We start from the raw sequence: 24,651 nt of genomic DNA, 5'->3' as shown, positions 1-24,651 counted from the left end.
CAAACCAGTGTCACCTCATGCTGTACAGTGAGATGAGCTCTGAAGAGACTGAGAAACACCTGGGAGTTCCCTGCCAAGACAGTTTAGGGGGTTCAGGTTAGTCTGAGATTTTGCCTATTTCTACTAAAATTCAACTGCTGTTAGGAGAATTAAGCCATTTTTAACTTTTGTGGCTGAACAAATACATTGCTATGGCGTAGACACCCAAAGTATTTCAGGTGAAGGAACTCAGCCTTACCCACGGCTCATTCACTCTACTCCTTCCTGCCAACCTGTGCCAGGCACATGTGAAAACCTAATCCCAAATCTTCACCAACAAGAGGCTCCCATGCAAGGCAGAACATGGGTTCCCACTCTGCTGGCCTGGCCCACTCACGTCTGGGCAGAGGAAAGGCCAAGTTGCCAGCCAGTGCTACAGATATAAATCAGGGAAGGAGGATGCACTTCTCTGCTGCAAAACCCCCTTAAACCCCACTCCTTATATGTTCTGCTTTCTGTAACTACAACTTCGTGTCAGCTGTGCAGAGGAAAGTGCTCAGCCCAGCACTGGTGGTTGATCAGAGGTCTGTACAAGATGCCTCTGCCCACTGGCTCCCTGTCTACATGGTGGGGCACAGCAGGGCTGGGGTTCAGCAGCTGCATGGGCCGATTACCCTGCTGTCACACCAACACCCTTTTTCCTTTTGAAAAAAAGAGGGAAGAAATAGATTTATCACCAGAAGACACAAAGTCATTAAATAATTAAAAACAAAACTATGGGCACAATAAAAGCTCTCTGATAAAACCCTGCATTTTAATGTGTGTTAATTCCCCTAATGATTCTTTCTGTGTCTCACAGGGTCAAATCAATGTCCTCACGAAAAAATCCAATTATATCCCATTCATCGTATCTTTGGAGCAAGGCTATTGTTTGCTTTTGTCTCCTATCAAACCCTTTTCCCATTGCTTCTTGCCCAAGACTACAAACAAAAGACAGCATGGCACCAGCAAGGTCAGACGAGACAGAGCTGGCTCTGAAACCCCGGCTGGTCCTGGCTCCTCTGTGATTGCAGAGCAAGCGACAAAAATCAAGGGACGCCTGCACGTGACACAAACGCTCAGTCTTGTCACCAGCAGGTCCCCCCGCAGCACCAGTCAGACCCCAAGGCCACCCAGGTTTATCTCCACGGGCAGCAGCCCATGTCCCACCCAGACCCACATCCCTTCTATCCCAGCTTTGAAATTACTGTCAGCATAAAGTGAGTGAGCATTGCTGAGAAAGGGCGAATCACTGAAAGCTGTGTGGATCCAGCCCCCTTTGGAGTGCGTCAGCCAGTCCCAGGGCAATGCTCAGCACGTGGCTTTCCCTCTCGGAGTGCCTGCAGGACTGAGCCCACCACTCACACTGGTGAGAACAGGCTTGATTGACCATCTCAGGGAATTACACCATAAAGCAATGAGATTATTTAACATTCAGATCACTTGAGTTGTGTTTTATCCTAAACGTGGTCAGATAATTCTGTGTTTAGTCTAGACTTGGTTACTCAGGGTGAAAGCATTTTATCTAGGTGCGCATTTATTTTAATTTTGCACTTGCCGGTTTGTTTAGATTATTAGTCCAAATGCACCAGGGAGCCACCAGCAGGGAAGCCCAGCAAGCTGCGTGACACAGGACACAAGCAGCTCCACCATCTCCAGACACCTGCCACCAAGGATGTTCCCACTGCTCCCTCAGCCTCATGCCAGTCTGGCACCACTCAGCCTGGCATTCCTGGCTCGGGCACAGTGGCAGAGCCACCACACGCTCCCCACCCAATGCTACGTGACTGCAGCTCTTCAGACACTTCAATATTTAATGTTAGCACATAACAGCCCAGAGCTGTGGCACATGGGCGACCTGATCTCACCCGCCACGTCGCGGCTGCCGCGGTGAGGACGAGCGGCAGCGCCGCAGCCAGTGGCGCAGGGACAGGGACAGCAGGCAGGAAGAAGATCCCTCAGTGCATTCAGTGCTGCTCAGCAGCTGCTGCAAAGCTGCTCATCTTCATGCACAGAAGCTGGAGAGAACATGGCCACAAAGCACAGGACACACCAACGGGCAGGGATCTGGCGGTGTCAGAGAGGCTCGTGACCCCTCGTGCCAACTCTGCCCCGAGCTGAAGGGTTTCCAGTGAACACACATATTTTTTTGGTAGAAAAAGAATAAGTCTAAAAAACTCTGAAATGGACAATTAATGGGTTCCCTAAAGCCATGGATTGAGTGTTGGTTCCTTCCTCCCACCTGGATGTCCTTCCAGGTCATCCTTCATCATCACAAGGTATTGGCAATTCCCACCTCACCTCTCAAAATAAAAAGAGAAACTGTAAAGGAGAAGGATTGCAGGATTCCCTAAGCCAGGCAGCTCTGGTCACCATCTGGTCTCAAAGCAACATGTAATTCATTAAAAAAAAAGCAGTCTGAATTTCAAGTTATTACTTTGTATGAATTATACACACCCGCATTAATAAGCCTGCATCTATGCATGTGTTAGGAGAAAGCAGAAGAGTTTCTACTCATCCCTAGATTTAGACCACAGAGCTAATAAAGCTGCAATCCCTTAAGCGAGAACATTTATTCTCTTAGGAATTCACCACATCCTCTCTGCTATAAAGACAAATTCCAGCCCATCACTTACTTATCGTCCTTCTGCTCTGAAATTAAAATAAAAATTCATGTTGACTATGGACCATCTTCTCAGCTGGGATTGAGCCAGTTTCATTTTCTACCCATCCCCACTCTATAAGCTATTAATATTCTGAATATCCCAACTACAAACTCCTGCAAACACCACACAGAGTGGGCTCAAACCACCTTGTTTAGCATCAATGGGAACAAAAATCAAAATCCCATTGCATTTGCCCAGTTGTTTGGCCTAAATCAGCAACACTGCCAAAGGAATATTGCTCACGTGCTGGGTGAAACAAGGAGCAGGAGAAAGGCAAGGCAAGCCCACGAGTGTCCAGCAGGGACAGGAGGGGCAGGTCACTGCAGGCTGACAACACGTGTCAGTGACAAAACACTCCTACACCAGAATGTTTCACTGCCATTTCAGGCAGCACTGGGTTTGGTCTTGAAGTATTACCTGTCTGCATCTTCTCAAAGCAGAAACAGTGAACAGCCTATGCTGAAGCTGAAAAGGGGATAAAGCTCAAATATTGCTGTTTTGCTGAAAACCTGTGTCAGCAGTACAAGCTGCGCCTGGGGGTCAGAGGTTGCCCAGCATTGCCCAGCAAGAGCACGTGTCAGGCCGGACTTGCACAGATTTGGTTTTTCAACTCATGCCATGAATTTCCTGCCAAATGCAGAGGTATTTATTCATACCTGTGAAAATACCATGGACTGGCTGAAGCCAGACCCTTGGTGTGTTGCCCTAGTGGATGAAACCCCCATCATTTTGGGGCCCAAAGTGTTGCCTTCCCTTGGTCTGCAGAGAGCAGGAGACAGAGACAGCCCATAGCTCACTGGCTGCTGCTGTGCCCCTTACCCAGGCAGCCTGGCTGAGCTCATCTCTGCAGGAAAAGGCCTGAGGGCAGCCCTGGGAGCACTGTCTGGTGCCACAGGACAGTAAAGGCACTGAGTGGGAAATGCCTGGGGTTTGGGAGATACTCGCCTTGGTTCCCTGCATGGCAGTGAGTGGTGGGATCGCACGAGGGGGAGATGTTTTCATTAATAATGGTGTCTCACCAACCATCTGCTAAAGGTCCACACTATTAATTTAACAGGGAAAAAATGGAATAGATTACAGTTTTCAATTAAAGTACATGATGTCTCCAAACTGCAATCTTAATTAGATATTATAGGGTGACATTTAGGAATCCTGAGCTGTGATGGCTGATCAAGTCATCTGACTGCGACGGTGCTCCACAGCACTGCTGGGGCCTCGTGCACCCAGCACCATCAGCAGAGCTGTCTGCCTTCGGATTCCAGTGCTGGAGCAGCTCTGACAAACTCCTGGGGTTTAAGGATCACAATCACAGTGGTGAAACCCATGGCAGCCTTGGCACAACAAAGAACCAGCTGCAAATCAGAGTGGACACAGTCCCAAAGCAAACTTATGGAAAGGGGCAGAAGAAAGGGAAAAAAGTAAACAAAGAGAAAAAAAATTAGAAAAGTAGCAAATGGACAACTCAAACACTATTTTCAGGGTTAAACCTAATATGAAAAAACTAGATTTGGACAAGAAATAATTCTCTCCAAAACACATGAAAAGGAGAAGGAAAAAAAAAAAACAATCAAGAGCACAAGCAGTGACTAACATGCACTGGAGCTGAACAAGATCTGCTCAGCTCCTTCACCTGCTAAACACATGGAGAAGAGCAAACTGAGGCACACACTGGGACTTTAGAAAAGCAAGAGCATAATGGGGCACAACTCCCCAGCCACGGCTGCCCTGAACCACTGGGAAGTGCTGTTAGTCACAAGTAAGAGCAAAGTCAGCCCTTGCATCAGCCCATGCCTAATAGGATTAGGATGGATTTTATCTTCCATTTAGGCCCCACACTGAGGGACAGTTAGTGAAACAGAGCAGCAACAAATAACGCCCAATCTTGAGTTACTGGAAAACACCCACAGGTCATTGTGATTTTTTTTTTAATGACCTTGGACTAAACCGTGTGATTTAAAGAACCATGAACACTGGCATCCTGCTGGCACTGCTGGTTCATTCACTTGTCCTCTGAAGCCTGAAAGAGTCAAATATGCAATGTGATTAAAAAAAAAATCACTAAGATCTCTGTGTTTACAATGCATTAATTACAGCATAACAGCAAAAACCTCAATTATTGTACACAATTCTAACAGTCACATGGCTTGAAAATGCCAAAGTGCATTCCCTTGCTCCAGAGTGAGCATCTACCCTCAGAGATGCTGCCCTGCTCTCAACTCCCACAGGAACCAGGAGGACCATGGAATGTTCTGCAGCTCTCCTCCACCAAGTGGCAAAGTCTAACTGCATCCTGGAGGATGGAGCAGATCCCCTGGGAACCTGCCCAAGCCATGGCTGGTCCCTCCTGCCCTGGGGGATGCACCAGTCCTGCTTCCAGCAGTGGGACCACTGTGCCCAAGGAGGTGAGAACACCAGGCCTGCTCCATTTGCCTTCTCTAGCATGGAGACAGCAGCAAGCCCTTCCAATGGAAGGATCATTAAAAGAGAAATATCCCCAGAAATTGCCCCTTTCTACATACTCCTCGCTCTCATATGCGCTGACATAATAATGTGCCACAGTCCTGCAGAACTGTCTTTTCAGCATATTTTTGCATTATGCCTAATTCTGTCAGAGTTTTTCAGTCCCACGTAACGACAGCTCAATGCCGAGTCAGATATAAATCTGGCTTAAGAGACTCTCACCAGGAATTCATTTAAAACTGTAAATGTTAAAAGATTCTGCTGCTGATTTATGGCATTTTCTTATTTCAAACAGAATTAAAATCCTTCTTAAAATATACATATTCAATCATGATAAAAGCTGCATTCAAATGATGCCGCTGGTCTGACTGAGAGCCACAAAAACCAGAAATCTGGGAATAGCAGGGGAATCCAGGAATAGCAGGGACTGGGACATTTTACTGGTTCAACCAATGCTCTGCTGTCATGCCACCACCTCAGTCTCACATCTTAATTAGTGCAAACAGGAGTCCTGGATGCTGGTGCTTTCATGCTCCATCTATCCCACTCCAGCCCAAGCACAAGAATCCCTTTTCCTGAAGATCCAGTTGAACAGAAAAGTTGCTGTACCTGAAGTCATTAGTTAAAGGGTTTATTCATTTTCCATTGTTTACACGGAAGGTTTTCCCTGCTCTGTCAATACCACACAAGTGTCCTGTATCATTGTGCAAACAACATTTAGTGTTAAAAAAAATTACCCATGCTACTCATTATCATCATTCCTGTAAGAATTGTTCATGTCTTGCATTTGTGAACAGAGAACATGGTAAAGCCTTGAGTCACACCACACAGCCCCATACCCAAGTGTGGCCAGGCTGACAAAAACTCAGGAAGTGTCTGGAATGAAGCTGTGCAGCACCAGTACAATTCACAAAGGGCTTTTAAGCATTAAAAATGCCAGAAGAATCACAGTCTATGAGAGGGTCATGGCTTCTGGCTGTCCTTCCTGGAGGCACATTGCCCAACTGTACAGGAGTCCCTAATCTCATGCTGCTCCACTGAAATAAAAAATCTAAATGGAAGGACCAGTATCAAATACAAGAGTAAAAAAGTAGAAATAGCCAGAAAAAGCATTATTTAGATATTTATATAATTAATTGTTTGATATTCAGAAGCCACAGAGCCATTAGCAGAAAGCCAGGGCTCTCTGCACTGTACTGCAGGAGATGCCTCTGACACCTCAGAGAGTGGTTCTGTCCCAGGCCCAGCTCAGGGGCTGACAGCCCAAGCCGGTTGTGCTGATGTCCCCAGCTCCTGCCTGGTGCTGCTGGGTTGTTTGGTTTTGGCAAAGTTTTTTGTTTTGGGGTTCTTCTCCCCAGATCTTCCCTGGTAAATTCAGAATCACAGACCACTCTGAGTTGGAAGAGACCCTGAAGGATGATAAGTCAAACTCATAACTGAATGACCCATATGGGGATTGAACTGTGACACTGGCATTATTCACCAAATAATCTCAGGGTCACTTTGATGGATTCTTCACAAGATCAGGAACAACATGTCCAGTTGCTGGAGGCAGCTCTCAAGTGGCAATCAGCTCCAGCAAACTCACAACACTCACAGCTGTCATCAAACCATCCTCCCTTCCATGGGGGCATGAAAAGGAAAACATTCATGCCCCATGTCAGGATCCAGCCATGGTGATTAACCAGGGCCTGTGGCCTGGGGGGCACAGCAGGTCTGCTCCCAGAATGGCTGGCAGTTGCCAGCTGGCTCCCCATCTGTGGAAACTGCCCCTCTGACCCAGAATTATTGTGTGTGTTGGCATTGCATGGAAACAACCATAAAACCAGAGCAGCATCAGGGAACTGTAAATTCCTTGTGAGTTATTTTCAGACCTCCAAAAGTTAAGTTAATCCTCACTAAGAGAACATATAAGAAAAAAAATGACAAGGCAAAAAATGACCAGAAGAAAAGATGTTTGTGTGAAAAGAGCCATTTCTCATTCTGAGCAGTGCTAGGACAGCAAACTGCCCAAAGTGCCAAGGATTCCCTGTATTTATCCTTGGAAAGGGGTTGACCAGAAGGCTGAGGAAGGGCAGGGCTGATGTCAGGTCACACCAGTGACCTCTGGACTGCCAGAACACTGCTGCAGGCTGTGCTGGGGCTGCTGTGTCCTTTCTCACGGACAGGAGCCAGCACAGAGCACGGATGCTGCTTCCCAAAGGTTAAGCATCACAGGCGATTTCATGCTCTTTATATTTCTAAGTGTTGATTTTTGGTTATTTTTTTCAAATCATCATAAATCCCAACATCTGCTCCCAGGGTGGGAGCCCTTTGGCTCTGTGCTCAGCCAGGGAAGGGAACGTGGCTGCCAGTGGCTGCTGCAGGTGTTATTTTTAGTGCGACAGCTATTTACCAGCTCCATTCCCAGAGGGAATTCAGCGAGTAAAAGGGATGCTGATGCATTTCTTACTAAATATAGCAAAGGGGGCGAGCCACCACACGCTGCAGATTCCTGCTCCCACCAGGATGTGGCCTCAGCCAGGGGGATGCAGCCCCAGTGGTGCCCAACACCGCAGTGGGGCCACCCCAGCACAGGCTCCCCATTCACCACACTCTAGCTAACCTTCAAGCTGGTGTTTGGAAAAAAGCTTTTTAAAAGTAGCTCTTATAACTAATTGGCTTCACTTTGAAGCCCTGATCCTGTAATGAATGGCTCCCGAAATCAAACAAAGCATTTTCAACACCAACAAAATTGCCTGTTATGAAAAGCAGAACGTTTTTAGGGTAATATTGACTTTAACGCTCTGTCAAGGCACATTGACAGCAGGATGAAAACAGCCCTCCCTCTGCTCACCCAGCTCAAATCCAGCTGCTGAGAGGGGACCCTCTCAGAATATTCGTACCAGGCTGTGCTTTACATCCCCAGGAGTGGGCTCATTTCCTATTAAAAATATATACCTTTAAAAAAATTAAAATTTTGCTGATAAAAGAAAGGGATACAGTTTAGAATTAATCTGCTCTTCTCTGGTTTTAAGCCTTTAAAGTTCTGGAAATGCAGTTTTGACATCCAGGAGCTCTGCAGGCCCAGACAGATGGGGATTCCTGGTTGAACTCCTTTTATATTTCCTTTATTGCTTCATATTTACCAATGACCTGGAAATGAGCAGTGTGAAGGTGCCACTTGAACATGACAGAAGGTATTTTCGAGTGAGGCTCAGACAGACTGGAAAACCAGCCCAGAGCCCTGAACAAACTACAAACTGGGCAAATGACTGACACGACACAGAGTGCGTGGGATGCAAAAAACACAAGGTAATGGGGATTGGAAGGGCAAGATGCATTATTCATCCAGCCTCTGAGGGTCAGCATTACTGGCATTACCACTGAGTGAGGGCATCGGGGCATCAGGGCACAGCATGGTGGACAGCTTGGATGCACCTGCATCACCGTGAGCCACACTGGTCACCCCAGATCCACTCTGTGCTCCCCAGGGCTGCTACTGTGTGCAACCACCCAAACCCCACCCATGGGATACAGAGAGACCTATGTATCCAAAAATCTATACATCTTTATACAGATACTCAAAATACACACTCCTTGAGACACTTTATTTCCCTCTACAGTTTCCTGAGACCATTTACAGAATAGAAGAAAAATAGTTTAATGAATTTAAGTGCAGTTAAGTTAGGGAACACCTAATGAAGTCACAACTTAATTAGGTATAATTGAGAATGTTTGGATTATGAACTGCAATTTCTGGTCACATGGAAATTAGCAGCTCCCTCCTCCTGGAGCAACCTGCTGAGAATGAAGTTCTGGTCACTCAACACCTGTTACAGCTCTCTCTGCTTCTATGGGGCAAAGCACCAAGGTTCCCCCCTTTATTTCCCAATCCCAGTGAGGTTTTCACTGCATAACTGCCTGATTTACCCAGCAACTGTCTGACAGCAGTGCCAGCTCAGGGATGCCACTCTGGAGGACACCAGAGGCAAGCTCAGCATCCCCAGGGGCAGCCCAGCCACAGCTCTGGAGGGGCCAGCAGTGCTGCACAGGGATGGCATCCAGGCAGGGACGGTGCCACAGGGGACAGCCTGGCAGCCCCATCCCAGGGATGGGCTGTGTGCCAGGCCCAGCTATGCTCCAGGAGTGCTTCAGAACTGGGCAGCTCCCAGACCCTGTGCATCGTGCTGCCAAGAGGAGTCTCTGGCACGTGCAGACAGCTTCTTGTCTGCACTTAAAATACTACTTGATTAAAAAAAAAAAATAGAAAAAAAAAGGAAACAAATCGTGTTTTGTGGGACTGGGAGCATCAAGAGCAGAAATGGCAGCAGAAGCAATGCTTACTCGAGCCATGCTGCCAAGCTGAAAACACTTCAGCTGTGCCTGTGTGTGCCCTTGCCTTCAGCTGGTGTGGCTCCCATTTGCTTGGCTCCAAATGAGGAGGAAAAATGCCATTTCCTCAGTGCCTACCCTGAAGCACTGTGAGGAGTGGTGAAGAGGAAAGGCTGCACTGTTCCAGATACACAAAGAGTACACAGAAGTAGAAAAACGTCATCCCGTCACTTAATATATGCAAATTATGTTAAATATTTCATTCATTAAATGGCTCAGGTTATTACAGAATTGTACCTTAAGCTGTTCAGAAAGTTCATTCTTCTTGCACTTGCTCAGTAACATGAAATAACTGACTGAAATGAATATTTTAGAGTTTGTGCAGACAGAACATTTATTAACAATTCTTTCCCTCTCAGAGTCCCTCTCTTAAGGAGGTTTCAGGCACCATGTGACTTAAATTATCCAAAGGGAATGAATTTTGGTTTATTTTTAAAAGTTTGGTTTATTCCCAGTTTGGAAGAGCCGAACAACCTGGAAGGACACAAACACAACCCTGCTGGGAGAGAAGAACAGACACAGAGCTCTTTCCCAAAAGACGGTGGGGAGAGCCAGGGGAGAGGAAAGCAGCCACAGAATTTGGGATTTTCCTCACTCTGTGCCCAGACAGCTCCACTGCTCAAAGGAAACAGCTCTTGCAGCAGCCCATAACGTGCCACGGGCCCGCTGGGATTTCACAGGAGTAATGTGAAGTGACAGAGCTCTGGCTCCTGCCATCCCCTGTCCCTGCCATCCCTGGGCCAGCCAGGCAAGGGGGAAGGGGCCACTACAGGCACCTCCAGCTGCTGCCAGCCTCACCAACAGCCCAGGCAGCAGCGTCCTCCCCCATGGTGGCAGGCTTATTACCAGCTCCAGCTAGGGGAGCAGTCCCAATTAACCCACCAGCACATTCCAGCAGCTCCCAGCCTCGTGGTCCAGCATGCAGACCCCCTTTCCTTGGGGCAAGGGCAGTGTGGGAATCCAGGGCTTCCCTCTGGCTGCCCTGGCAGGTCTGGGACCCTGGCAGGGGTCAGAAACCCCCCTGGACAGAGCCCCCAGAGATACTGGCTGTGATCTCTGTCCATGGAAAAGAGTTTTCAGTCTTACAGGATGAATTACAGGCTCTGACTGTTTGATATAAGTAATAATCAAGTGTGGCACGGGTGCAAAAGTAAAATTTTAGGATTCTAGATGAGGGGTCCAAAGGGGACAAGATGGAGGAAATTGGGTGTGCCTTGTCCTTTTTCTCCTTCTTCATGCCCTCCATGTGTCACTGTGGTGTTGGCATTTTTCCGTTGGTTTAGGCTGGGGACACACTGTCCAACATAGGTGACAGATATTGGCACGTTATTGTAAATCCAGCCCAGGGAGTTTCTGGTATTTAATGTTTGTAACATCCCACTGAGGGCAGAGCCCCACACGCTGCCCTGCAGGACAGAGCTGGGCAGGGCAGCAGAACATGTTAGAGATAAACAGAATAAACAACCTTGAAACCAGCACAGACCAATTATGGCTTCTGCTTTGGCAACGGGGCAGAAAGACAGAGACTTTACAATCTCGGAATTATCAATACCTCACATTCTGACAGGGCAGGACACAACATACCCCAACACACACCCAGAAGACTGGCAGTGGCCTGAGGGGTAACACAGGCAGCCTCCACCACCCTCCATGGCAGCAACTCCCACCACATCTCCAGATGACTTTCCCTTTCACTAGCCATGGGCAGCTCCCAGGGAAAATCCACAGGGCTTCAACACACCCCTAACACGGTGTGGCAGCCATGTCTCTGCGAACTTCCAGCCTTAGAAGAGACAGATGGATAAAAATAATTATCACTGGAATGGTGGCTTTGGCATCTAAGTCAGTCCCTGGCCAGTGACCCGGGAAAGGCGGCTCCCTCTGGCAGGAGCGTGTCCCTGGGATGGAGGTTTACAGCCTCAGCACACACCCTGCAAGGTCTCATCAATCTCAGCTGGGAAAAACCTTTCCATTTCCAACGGGAATATGCAAACCAGGCTCTGCACTGTAAATCTTCCTTCGCAGTGCTAAGGAGATAAGTAGGACCTATTAACCTCCCATGTTATTTCCAACTTCATTATTGGAGCTGACACAGGGAGAGCACGCGGTGACGGCTCTTTTTGGCAGAGTGCATGTAAATCGCTTTCTCAAAGGAAATTACTTCTCTGGGCTGAATGTTATTAATCTAAATTCTCCCTTAGTCAAATTGTTGCCCGTAATAAATATGGAACAGGTTGCTACGCTCATCTCCGAGGGCATCCTAATCCAGCTGCAGGTTTTCCCCTCAATTTGAAAGAGCTCCTGAGGATCTCCTCTGTGAGAGCAGCCTTCGCCCAAGGATGGGACCATCCACCCCAGTGTCACTCAGCACAGGAGCACCCTGTGATTTCATAATGAAAATGTATTTTGGCCCTGCCAGCACCGCATGCTCCAGCAGTGAAGTGTGAGCAGGAGCAAGCCAGGGCCTGTGAGGCAGGGAAGGGACATAAGGCATGCCCTTTTTCTACAACATGATGTGGTGGCCTTCCATGGGCAACACCTTTCACAGCTGGTGCTTCATTTATGTCAGTTTTGCTACTGTTAAAGCAGCTCAGCTTGCAGCGTTTAGGACTTTATGCTCTTTACAGTGGATATACACTTGATATCATCCTTGTGCAATTAAAAAACCCTGGAGTTGAAGCACAAACAGATCAAAAACTCCAAAAAAAACAGATCCAAACCCAAACTGAACTTTGCCAAAGATGGAGCTAGGAATTTTATTGCAGGGTATTCCTTCCTTTCATTGAAAATCAAGTCCTTGCCAGTAAAGATTTTCACAGAAATCCTGACAGAACGCCCCTCCACAAAAAACCTATGATGCCTTCTGCTCAAAGGCACACCCCAGGTATGGAGGGGATTTGGAACACTATAAATCCAGTGGCACACACAGCTCTTCTCCTCATTTGTTACCAGCCAAGTGTGAAAATGTTAATGAAGGCAGCTGTAATAATCTACGGGAATTTCCCAATTAAGATTTTGTTCACGTCCGCCAGCTCCCACTCCAACGCAGCTTTTGGAGCATCCCCCTTCCACCCAAGAGCAGCCCTAATAGCCAGGCTCCATGCTGGCACCCTCACCCAGCCACCCCGATGAGGGAAATCACTGCCACTCTATTAACTCCAACTTCTACTGCATGTATTCCTAGAAGAAAATGAATGCAGAGAGATTTTAAGTGTGTGCCTACTCCCCTACACGAGTATGTTTGAAATATAACACGCTGACAGCACTGAGTCAGGCAATACCACATCAGCCACTTTTACTGAAAAAAGAAAAAAAAAATTAAAAATTAAGTTTTGGGGGTGGCTTATGGCAGCCCTGGCTCGTGGGAAGCTGTTGCTTTCCTGGTTCAGCAAGGCAAACCCTGGGAGCCTGTCTGGGTGTTGGGAGCTCATGTCTCTCCTGGAATAGCAGAAGGGAAAGAGAAGCCATGATAAAATGAAGGCATCCTCACAAATAAATTACTTTTCTACCACAGTCGTGTGATTTTTAATTTTCCTCTAATTTCAGGACTGCAGCACTGATATAAAACCCCTCTAAGTGTTTTAGGGAGATGGTAATGGTCCTATACTAAAATAATTCAACCAACACTATAATTTTAGTACCACTATCAAAATGAAATAATGGCTGTTTACTGTGTTACACCTTTCAAATGACCTTCATTTGAATACAAATTGTGGCTCCAAACTCCAAAAGCCGCTCCATTTCAGGAGGCAGCAAATTGAGGATGTTTACCCAGGGTTTACTCTGCCAGCAGATTCCTTGGCATAACTACAGAGGCCAAATGTGTTTGGGGGGGTCTTTTCCTGTGAAGTTGCCTAAGACCAGTCTTAAGGACACACCTGGACCTGACCAGAAGCCTGAGCCACAGCCCTTCACTCTGCTCCAAGCATGATGGGAATGACACATTCTGTTTTATCTGAAATATTTATTGGTGATGAAACTGTTCACTCACAGCTCCCTCCCTCCCAACCATCTCACCCTAGACAAAGAACTAAGACTACTCTGCCAATAATCAGGTACCCAGAAGAAAGGAAGAGGTGAATGGTTCCTGTCTCAATCTGGGCCTTGAAAACACTTTACTTGATTTTATATTTTTATGGTCAGGCTCTGTCTGCCCATCACAGGCTCTCACACTGGTTTTGGGGCAGCCACCTCTGCCCAGAGAAGCTGAGGGTGCCCAGGTGTGGGGACAGACCTGGGCAGCCCTACAGGTGCTGTTCCAAACTCCTGTGGCTGTGTGGAATTCACAGCTCAACCCACACAGGCAGAGCGGGGGTGGTCACAGGTGAGGATTTGCAGAAAAAATTTCATTACAGATATTTTCTGATATTCATTCATACACCTGGGAACCCCAGTCTATCACCAGCTATTTCACTCTAATAATGAATTTCTGCCCTTTCATCAACATTAGTCAGAACAAGCTCTGAGAAAATTCCCATTTGGTGCCAGGAACATAAAAGAAAACATTGACAAGAATGGCAGCAAGCAAAGCCAAGCAGTGTGCCCAGCTGCAAGGCAACACAAGCTGCCACCACTCAAATCTGAGCCCAAAGAACGGGAAAAAAGTACAACAAAATAAAGTTTATCTTTAAGGTGCCAGAAGTTCTGCTACAAACTCCCCTCTTGTGGACACCAAAGGGCCATGACCCTATGCTCAAGAGCATTCCCTCCTCTTCCCCAGTTCCCAAAAAAACAATGGTGATCCAGGCACCAGGCTGAGCACTGCTTTTGCTGCTGCTCACAACCCAAGTGCTACAGCGGGAAAATCCCACATGCCGAAAATACAGAGTGTCTGTAAACACTCCTGTTCCGAGACACCTACGTGTAATTACTCACGATGAGTGAGGAGGAGGAAGAAAAACCCACTTTTTGTTTTTAATTCTCTTCTTTGTGCATAGAAGCTACTGCAAGAGAAGCCCCGACCAGCCAGCATCTCTGGAAGGGAAGAGCAGCACGTGGCCACAACAGTTGGAGTGAGGGCAACAGTGTTTGGACAGCAGTGCCATTTTAGGGCAGCAGAAAGGGAAATCCCTTCTATAAAGGATGATCTCTGCCTTTCCCCAGACCTTGGGAGATGCAGCCTTCCCAAGGGCAGAGCCATGCCAGCCCTTGATGCCCCAAATGGAGATCCTGACCCAACACGCACCTCCGCTGTGGTGACATGTAGAGAAACAAAAGGAGTTTAAACAAAAAATGTTGTATAAAACATCTGAAAACAAGACAAATTAGTCATTAAAAATTAATTTGGGAAAATTGCAGTCTGTCGTGACTTTGCATGTTCCTTTCCAGGCAGGAGGGAGGAAGGGAACTCAAAACTCATTTTACTGTATTACAAAAACTGAAGAGGTAGATACCATGCCTTTGGAAGCCTGTGTTCCTCTGCACCATCCAGGTGCTGGCAGCATGGCCCTGTATGGTGAGGTGCCAAACAATCTGACCAGGGCAGGTGAGCACCTGCAACCCTGTGCTGAAATCCCCACCACAAACCTGCCTGTGGGATGCTCCAACATTATTTTCATGTGCTCAACAGTGAGGACTATGCCAAAATACTCAAGGTCAAGAGACCAGCATGGTTCGAGGCAATCTGCACCTCTTAAAACAGTGACAAATATGTTATTTAATTTTAATGAGCTTTTTTGCATCTCCAATCTAATTACAGCATTATCAAGCACTGCTCTGAACTGCAGGTGGCTGCTCATTACTTGGGGTAAGGCTGTCACAAGCATTTTTCATGAATACTAAAAACTACCTCGTTTCACCACCCGCTCTGAAATATCCCCAGCTGATTGCTCCACTTCTGAATGTGGGGTTTGGTGTGGTTAAGAGAGAGCAGGACCCACAAGCACAGCTTTATGTGCCTGCCCAGCTCCTCTGGCCAAAACCCTCAGGGGAAACGCCACATCCACCAAAAACAAGTGAGTTTTGGTGTGCAAGATACTCATGCCAGAAGCGTCCCCCAAAAGCAAACATCTCCCTGTTCTGCACACAGCAGTGAGGACTCCCTGTGACAGGGCACTGAGGAAAATCCCTCACTTCCAGATGGCTTCTTATTTTTTGCTTTCAACTAAGTGGGGTTTTTAAACATTATCAAAAACAAGGAAAATTCCAATGTCAAAAGTATTTGGCAAGATCAAAATTCTTCCATTTTCCTCTTAGAAGCTTTGCAAAAAATCAGATTTTTCTGTTTTCTTTTTTGGCCAGTTCCTTTGACCACCTCTCCTCATGTCTGCTCCATGCAGCTCAAAGCTGCTGGAGCTCACGTCCAAAAGGCTCAGTAACCAGCAAGAATCAGATATTTTAATCCTCCCCAAATCCCCTTTTCCCTGCACGGTTTGGTGAGCACAGGCAACAAACAAGCGATAATGAAACCCCAACAGCAGCTTTTCCTCTTACAAAGCAGGAAGGCAAGCAGGACACCCCATCTCAACAACTCCAAATCTTCATCCCTCAGGGAAACAGGAATTGCCCAGCTCACCTTGGATTGCCTTTTCCTCCTCAAAAAAAAAAAAAAAAAAAAAAAAAACAACAAAACCAACAAAACTGGTCCAGCTTGTTTCAGCCCATAGGTCTGCCTGACCAGGAGCATTCACTGGCATCCAGGGGGGCACAGGGTGATGGCAGGGGACCAAGGGCTGAGGGCACACCAGGCTCTGCACCTCAGGGACACCCCAGGAAAGCGAGAGCATCCTGGGCAGGCTCCAGGCTTGTCTGAGTTCCCCCAGCAGCCTCATCAGTGCTCACAAACAGCAGCTAGGAGAGGCCACGGCATCTGGGGCTGAGGCAGCTGGGCAGCAGCACCTGGGCCACCTCCCACATGCCAAATATGCACGTGTGTGTGAGTGTATGCAGGTGTGTGTGTGTGCATGTGTCTATCTGTGTAAGTGCGCGTCTCTCTGTGGTATGCATGTGTTGTGTATGCGTTTATCCGTGCAAACACGTGTGTATCCATGTTCTGGCATGTATCTCTGTGCCAGCATGTCCATGTAACTGCACACGATACACACACACACACATTCTGGCATGCATCTCTGCCTGCATGTTCATGTAACTGCACACACCACACACACACACACACACACACATTCTGGCATGTATCTCTGTGCCTGCATGTCCCTGTAACTGCACACACCACACACACGTTCTGGCACGTATGTCTGTGTTTGCATGTCCCTGTAACTGCACACACACACACACACACACACACACACACACACACACACACACACACACACACACACACGTTCTGGCACGTATCTCTGTGTCTGCATGTCCCTGTAACTGCACACACACACACACACACACACACACGTTCTGGCATGTATCTCTGTCTGCATGTCCCTGTAACTGCGCACACACACACACACACACACTAACACACACACACACACACACACACACACACACACACACACGTTCTGGCATGTATCTCTGTGCCTGCATGTCCCTGTAACTGCACACACCACACACACACACACACACACACACACACACACACGTTCTGGCATGTATCTCTGTCTGCATGTCCCTGTAACTGCGCACACACGCACCCAGCAGAGCTGCCCAGCGCATCGCGCTCCGTGTTCCACCGGCACGCGTGAGCGCTGCCGGAGCCGCGCTCGCTCCCGGCGCCGCTGCGGCAGTCCCGGCGTGTCCCCCTGACCTTGCTGCAAAGCGCAGCGGCCTTCGGGACGCGGGATCGCACCGGGCGGTGGGAACGGCCGGGGGATGCCGCCGAGGACCCCCTTCGGAGGGACCGGCGAGGCAGGGCCAGCCGCCGGGGGATTCCAGCGCCGGCTGGAGAGCGAGTTCCCTGCGGAGCGGGGCTGCGGGAGGGCCGGGATGGGCACGGGTGAGCGAGGAGGGTGTGGAGAGACCCACGTTTGCAGCCGCTTCCTCCGGGCCCCTCTCCAGATAAGCGCACTGACTTTAGTTAAAGCGTGTGCCAGCTGCAGCCCCGCGACCGGAGCAAGCAGAGATGTGGCGTTGAATGATAATTAAATACATTCGCATCATCTGTCATTTTTTACTGCAGGTGCCGGTGTAATAAATCCGAGCTTGACTCTTCTGTCAGCTGGCAGAGAACATGTTTTAACACCAAATCCCGGGGGAAGAATTCAGAATGGCTTGGCCTTGCACAGGGAGGAGCTGCCTGTAACAACGCCAAGTGGGTAACGCATACTTGATTGCTTTCATAGTATTTTTATTATTTTGGTGACACGTGCCCGATGTAGCGTTTCAACCCCACTCCCACAGGGAAGACAAACATTTCCACCGCCGTCCTCCTGCCATACCCCAACCCTCCACACACAGTCCCGGCTCTGCTCTCCTCAGCCCCTAGTGCTGTCCCAGCATCTTGATGTGCCTGTGACCTGTTAGGGTTATTAGGATTTTGATCAAAGAGAAGAAAATGTCAAAAGAAAAAGAGAAACAGGGAAAAAAATGCATATTAATTTAATTAGAATGACAACTCAGAAAATTAAATATTTAAGTTAATATATTGTAAAACCTAACTCATCCCTCTGGTGCACAGTGAAAGAGCAGCTCTGTTTCCCCATGGATGTATGCAAACTGCTCTGCAGTCATCCTGTGGAGAACAGTGAATCCTTCACTGCAGGTACTGCTGGGACACCCCTTATGACACTATTTTCCACAGGCATCCACACACCTGTGATGCAGCACCAGCCTGTTCAGTGTACTGATGCTGCAATAATGAACCGTTTCAGTTTGAAGTCGATTTATTATTTTACCAATAGTTTTCTTCTCCTTGCCTTCCGCACACAGCCCAGGTGATGCACAGATCAGGTACAAATCGAGGTGCTGCAGGATGCTCCTGCATCCAAGCTGGCCCAGGTCCCACAAAGGACAGCCAGGCCTGGCTACAGGAACCAGTCCCTGCAAAACCAGGTGGAGTGCAAAAGGAGAAGCCAAAACCCAAATGAGAACAACCTCCTGATTCTCACTATGGAGCACCGGTGCTGCGGTGTGCCATGGCTGGGGCTTGCCAGCTGCACCCACTATTTATAACCCTGGCACTTACACAATTACAGCTCTACAACTCATAAGACAGGCCTGGAAATCAAAACGTTTTATTTACCCAGCCAAAGCTTTATCGGTGCAGTTGGCTTTCCAATGAGGGAAGTTGTTTATGAAGCACTTCCTTGTAGATGCCTGTCTGCCTTCAGCTGCCCTGAGCAGCATCTCCCTTCTGGCAGCACAGGCTGGTGGGAAACCCAGAGGTAAATCCTTTGGCAGCACTCTCCATCTTACAGGACTTAATGCACTTTTATACTAATAAAGTCCTGATTCTAATTTGAGGCAGAAAATGCAGCTGAAGAGGTAAACAGCTGTGGGTCCTGCCCCAAAGTGGGTACAGGTGCCTGTGATTCCCCCTAGGTGGTTTCTACCCACACTTACTGGGTGCTCCACTCCTTGTTCAGTTTTGACTTCGTCGTAGTATTTTTTGCCAGCTGTATGTGTGTCCTGGAGCCACGTGTCTTTTTTTAAACAAATTACATTAAATTAAATCATAACTAAGCTGAGTGGCTTCAGAAGAGCAGAACCCCCCTTTTGTATGCAGAACAAAACCCGGTGCTGCCTGCTTTGCGGTTTCCTTGGCAAGCGCACAGCTCTGCTGGAGCAACAGCCCTGTAACATCATCAGAACACAGGGATGATTCTGAATTCAGGGACAGGAATCACTGACACTGAACTGACAGCATGGTTACAGACCCCTTCCCAACCACAGACTGTCCCAAGATAGGGTCCTTGTCACTCTCCCCAGCATATTCCTAAGCCCGTAATCCCCAAATCCAGGCTCCACCAGTGCCAAAAATTCTTGTGGGTTTGCAATTCCCCCCACCAGCACTACTGCCTGCAGCATCACCCTGTGCTTTAAACAAAAGCACGGTTTTCCTTTCATTAAAAACATTCCTAAGGATTAAAGATTTGGAGGCCACAGCAAAGCAAGTTAAACATTTACTTTCTATTAAAACATCTAAATGAGAAGATTAAAACCTGTTTTACATTTAACAGGCAAAGTCAAATCAGCACAGGAGCAGCTTAGTGCGTACTTAGAGCCAAGGCATTCTGATGTGCAGAGGTAATCAATTTACAGAGGGAGGGATTTCCTAAAACTACTCAGAAAGGGGTAAAAAAATACCACGCATACATTTGAACAAATCTTTCCCTTCTGTCCCCACGGCCGCCTCCCGGAGCTGTTTTGCTGCAGCTCCAATCAGCTCGCTCCCACTGACAGCTCTTGCCCCAGATTCCCCCATAAAATATTTTCACAGCTGATTAGTCTATTTAGCACGTTGCACGCTTAAGCTCTTTTGTTTATTTTTCATTTGAGATGGCAGGAAGAGACGATCCAATGGAATGCAGAAAGGGCTTATTGACTGTCTTTAATGGCAACTGTTTGCAGGAGTAGCAGTTAGAGGTCACAGAGGTGACGCAGACACAGCTGACTGCTGCAGGAATTTCTGCTCTAATTTTCTAACATCCAAACAGACTCTGCCTGGTAACAGAAACCACTGAACTACAGCTGGTTTCTGCCAAGGCAGAATTCCCAGGGGAAGCTGAAAGTCTCCCTTTACAGGGCCAAAATCCAAGTCTATTTGTATTCGCCTGCAGCTGATCTAACAGCATTCGGATACGAGACCAGCTCTGTCCTGCCATGCAGGTGCTGAGGCAAAGCCCCCACTGCTGCCAGGCACCTCTTCCACAGGGTGTATTAGCCAAACTTTGGGATCACCCATCCCACCAAAAGGGTTTTTTTGAGATGCTATTTCAGATGAGTGCCAAACCCACAGAGTAACACAAAGCACCAGCACTGCTGGACACAATCCTCCATCCAAAGACCTGCGACCCAAACCCAGGTACTGAACCAGCACATGCTGTGATGCCTCTGTGGCCAGCAGGGAACACCACAGGGACTCACACACGGATCTCAGTCCCAGGTTTCCACGTAAGGTGCTCTGATGCAATGAGTAGCTGATTTTACACCCCCTCTCTACAACAGCTCCATCAGTTGATCCTGCTGCCCTTAAAAGGAAGGGATCAGACTTCTCACATTCCCATGTAACAGAATTACTGAATCCCCCTTCATGCCCTAGAGGCCATCCCAAAGAGAAGTTTCTTCATCACTTATATAACTCTCAGTTTCAAAAGTTTATTTAAAAAGTGAAAAGCAGCAGAATGAAAGTGAGGGGCAGAGCGGATGTGTGCAGCCCCCAGGGTGGAGGGTTGTTTACTTTTAAATGATGACACAATTTCAGGGTGAAGCAGCACACAACTAAAGGGAGAATCACGTGCTGCTTAACTGGCCTTGTCAGACAAGTTTTTTGGCATGAGTATGTATTATGCAAAAGGAATAATCCCTTTAACTAAAATATTTGGAAGAGGGTTGCACAGCCAGGAACCAAAGGGAAGTTTTGCCGTTATTTCTCATCTGATTGCACCGAATAAAATGGTCCGACCTACAAAGTATTTTAGGACAGAACTTGGACACTGTCTCTACTTGCAAGCAAGTGCATTTTGCTACTCGTGCAGGCTAAACATACTACATGCAGCCAGGAAAGCAGCTGGGTGGCTCCAAGGCTCGCTGGAGAGAAGCCATGCGTTGGACACGGATACCGCTCGCAGGGGAAGGGTCCCAGCACCAGGCAGGAGCAGGAGGCAGGGAAGCAGCCCTGGGACGCTTTGCAGCTACCAAGCCTCGCCTCTGCAGCAGCCGAGTGCCCGTGTGAGCGCTGCCGCTGCCTTTGCCCACACTCCCGCACCGGACACGGGAGCGCACCAGCACCGGGGTGCTGCGAGCGCCCGCAGCGCCTCCCCCGCGCCCCTCCCGGGCACGGCCGAGCCGCGGCGGCGGCTGCCCTACAATCTCCTCCAAGCCCTGATCTTCCCTGCGAACCTGCACATTCAGTGCCTTCGCAGCACCCTCCTGTGGGGATTCCGCGTCCGTACAGACACGGGGGCAGCTGCAAACGGGGCGCGATGGAAACTCTCCTCCTCCTCCTCCTCCGGCGAGGCGCGGGGACAGCAGCTCGGGCCGCGGCTCCGAGGCCCGCAGCTCCGGCAGCGCCACGTCCCCGCCGCCGAGCGAGGCCGGTGGGGAGGTCACAGCAGCGAGGACACCGGCACGGCCCGGCCCGGCCCGGCACGGCACGGCACGGCCCGGCCCGGCCCGGCCTGGCCCGGCACGGCACGGCACAGCCCGGCGGCGCTCCCGGCACTGCCGCGCTGCTCAACCAGCCAGCCTTGTTCATCCGTAACCTACTGACTCGCAAAGCCGAGCAGTCACAGGTAATTACAAAAAGTAGTAAAAACGAGTACATTTCTTCGCAGCAACCTCTGACATACAGAAAGTGCTCCTCAGCTCCTTCCCTGGGGTGTGCAATTGCCCCCCACGGAGTGTATCACTGCTCAAGAACCTGCTCTTAAAACCAGGAAACCTTCATTTAGCAGCACCTCGTTTGGAACCACTTTTACATTAACACTTGTTTTCACGGTGATGCTGCATTTTCGTTCAGATACTTTAAAGCATTTTTGTCACAAGTTGCAGTGATTTTACACAATATTTTGCACCTCAGTGAAAACCAAACTGCACCTATTTTTAAGAGAAGACTTGAGAAAGTTTATAATTATTATGTAACTAAACAATTTAAGCTTTTTTTTAAATGTGTGTTTTATCTACAGTCTTAATGTACAGCATTCAGAGTGGTGCCAAGATACACAAACCCCAGATATTGAAAGAATGCTGCAAAATTAAGAGTTGGATAAATCTGAAATCTGAATCACTGATTACCCTCCAGGTTACACAGTAATTTAACATCCTTCAGCATGTGGCTTGCAAGAGAGCACACGAATCAGTTCACTTGTGCAATGGGCAGTAAGAACATGGATTAATTTTTGAAGCCTCTCACACCATATTAATTCATCTTAATAGATGCTGCTTCTGTAGGAACAAACTGAATTTTCTGCTTCCCAAATGAAGGATTTTCAAACAAGTCTGGCAGATGAGCATTAGGTGAACACAGACACACTACAGACACGCCTCTCTAGTTCAGAGAGAGGCTCTAAAGCAAGGCAAGAGCAAATTGTGGGAGAGATGATAATCCCTCATCTACTTTTTCCTCCACCTAGCAAAAGAAGTTCTTTCCATACCCTCATTGCCTGGCAATGACCGCTTTCACCTATCAGGAGTGGCACATTGCTCCCATCCCTGGTGCGCTCAAGTATCCTGTCATGGAAAAAAACAGGCCCTAGAATCAATCAGACAGAAGCTGTCAGAGAAGAGTATCTAGTCTGGAAAACTCAGGTGCAAAACTGCAATTAAAGACTGCCTTCCCATTGCCAGAAAGCCTTTCCAAACCATCATCCCGGTCAGGAACTAAAACCTTCATTTGAAAGTTAAAAATTCATTGCACTTGTCAAACTCTGAGAAAGGAAGAGCTGCTCAGCTACTAAATTCTGAAGACATAACTGAGCCTTGCTCTTCCAGGGCAAAGAAAGGCTGAGGCTGATGGGAAGCAGGTATGGAGGCTGGAGGCAAAGGCAGAAAATCCATCCAGAACCAAGGAAGGCAGGGAATAAGATGTGGCAGAACAGAGCAGGCAGAGTTGTAGCAAGATGAACCAAGCACATTATTTTTGTTGTTACTGTACCATGAGGTCTGTGACCAGGGAAGGCAGGGATTGGGTAGGAGAGGAGACTCTCATCACTACCAGATGTACAATGTGACTTATTACTACCAACAAAAACTACAGCACCTTCCCAGCGGCAGCAGCAGGAGTTTCTGGATGAGAACACTCCATTTCTACCTTGAAGAATATCAACTCTTCCTCCACTACCCAGCCCTGCTCAGGGGATAGTAGAGCTATTCCCAGCTACAAAGAAAATGTGTCCTAAATAAACGGAGAACAGAAAGGCAAATAAAATGTTTGATAATAAAATCTTGAAGCTGTAGGCTTTTACAGGAGGGAAATAATCTCCACAGCGGGAAGGACACCTCTCCTGGCATCAAGGTCAGAACTTCTTAAGGAATGGAGGCCACTAGGCAGCACAGACTGGCTCCAACCCAAGTGGTACCTCAGGAGCAGTTCCCTGGCTGCTGCATTCTACATATCCCCAAGAGGAAAAGAGAAGCCACAGCATAAACCCTGGCTATCAGATCATACATGGATCCAACTACTGAATCAGTAATTCCTCAGCCCACGGCCCTGTAACACATGAGGGTGGAGGGGAACAAGAAATTAAGAGAGGGACCTGGGTGACAGGGCAGCAGAGCTTCTCACTGGGAATACATCGCGTGACACAGCACCTCCCAGGCCCCTTGCAAAGAATGGAGAAAAGCAAGTTGTAGTATTTGTTTCATACGTTCATCACAACAGGAACATCAGCCAGATCTAGACTAGGTCCAAGGGATAATCACTGTAATTAGCACTTCGTTCATATAATTACCAGCAGACCCTGTAACATTTTACAATGGAGGTAATTACCCACATTTTACAGCTGAGGAAACAGATACAGTGCAGGTGAGTAACTTAAAAGAAATCATCAGTGAAACTGTGGCACAGCCAGAGGCTGCAATTATCCTTATTCCCAGCCAAGGTTCTCCCCAATAATCCATGCTGAATTCACTTCTGTCTTGTGGGAAGGAATCCAGAGAAAATAAACACAAACTGGAATTTCCAATGTCTAGAAGAGCTGAAAAGCAGACAAGCCAAACCTGAAGGAGAAATAAAAACACATGTTTATCACTGAGCATTTTCTGAGCTGAATGTGCAGCTAAGAGCGGGGGACAGGCAGAGGACCCTGCTCTAGCAGACACAAAGCCAATGCAGGGGTGTCAAGGGCTACAGTTCTACTTCTGAAGCAGAGGAAAAGCAGAAGCACAGAAAAGGGTCAGGGCTGGCTGCCCAATGGCGCCAGCTCAACCCCTCAGCCATCAGAGTCCTTAATGCATGTCGAGAAGTTAGAGATTAAAGCAGGAGCAATAATTAAATTATTTAAGGACTTTAAAAACCAACATACACCCAGAGCAGCAAGCAGGGTGATAAGCCTGAGAAATTCACCCCCACCCTAAAGAGAAC

The 24,651-nt window shown here is 48.0% G+C and overlaps 1 protein-coding gene across 18 annotated transcripts in view; it reads right to left on the bottom strand.

Annotated features, from left to right (window-relative positions):
• The window catches only part of CAMTA1 (calmodulin binding transcription activator 1), a 225,140-nt gene that overhangs the window by 177,430 nt on the left and 23,059 nt on the right, over positions 1–24,651 (bottom strand). For 4 of the 18 annotated variants that reach the window (XM_085558864.1, XM_085558865.1, XM_085558867.1 and 1 more), the window contains one exon: positions 4,618–24,287. The exons of the other annotated variants lie outside the window; for them this stretch is intronic. The gene's annotated coding sequence lies outside the window, so the exon portion shown is untranslated. The remainder of the gene's footprint in view (positions 1–4,617; positions 24,288–24,651) is intronic. 18 annotated transcript variants of the gene reach the window in all.

This window comes from Lonchura striata, chromosome 21, assembly GCF_050655825.1.
Source record: "Lonchura striata isolate lonStrDom1 chromosome 21, ASM5065582v1, whole genome shotgun sequence".
Taxonomy (NCBI): domain Eukaryota; kingdom Metazoa; phylum Chordata; class Aves; order Passeriformes; family Estrildidae; genus Lonchura; species Lonchura striata.
Note: the sequence above shows the minus strand (reverse complement) of the source record. Positions and strands in the feature narration are given on the sequence as shown.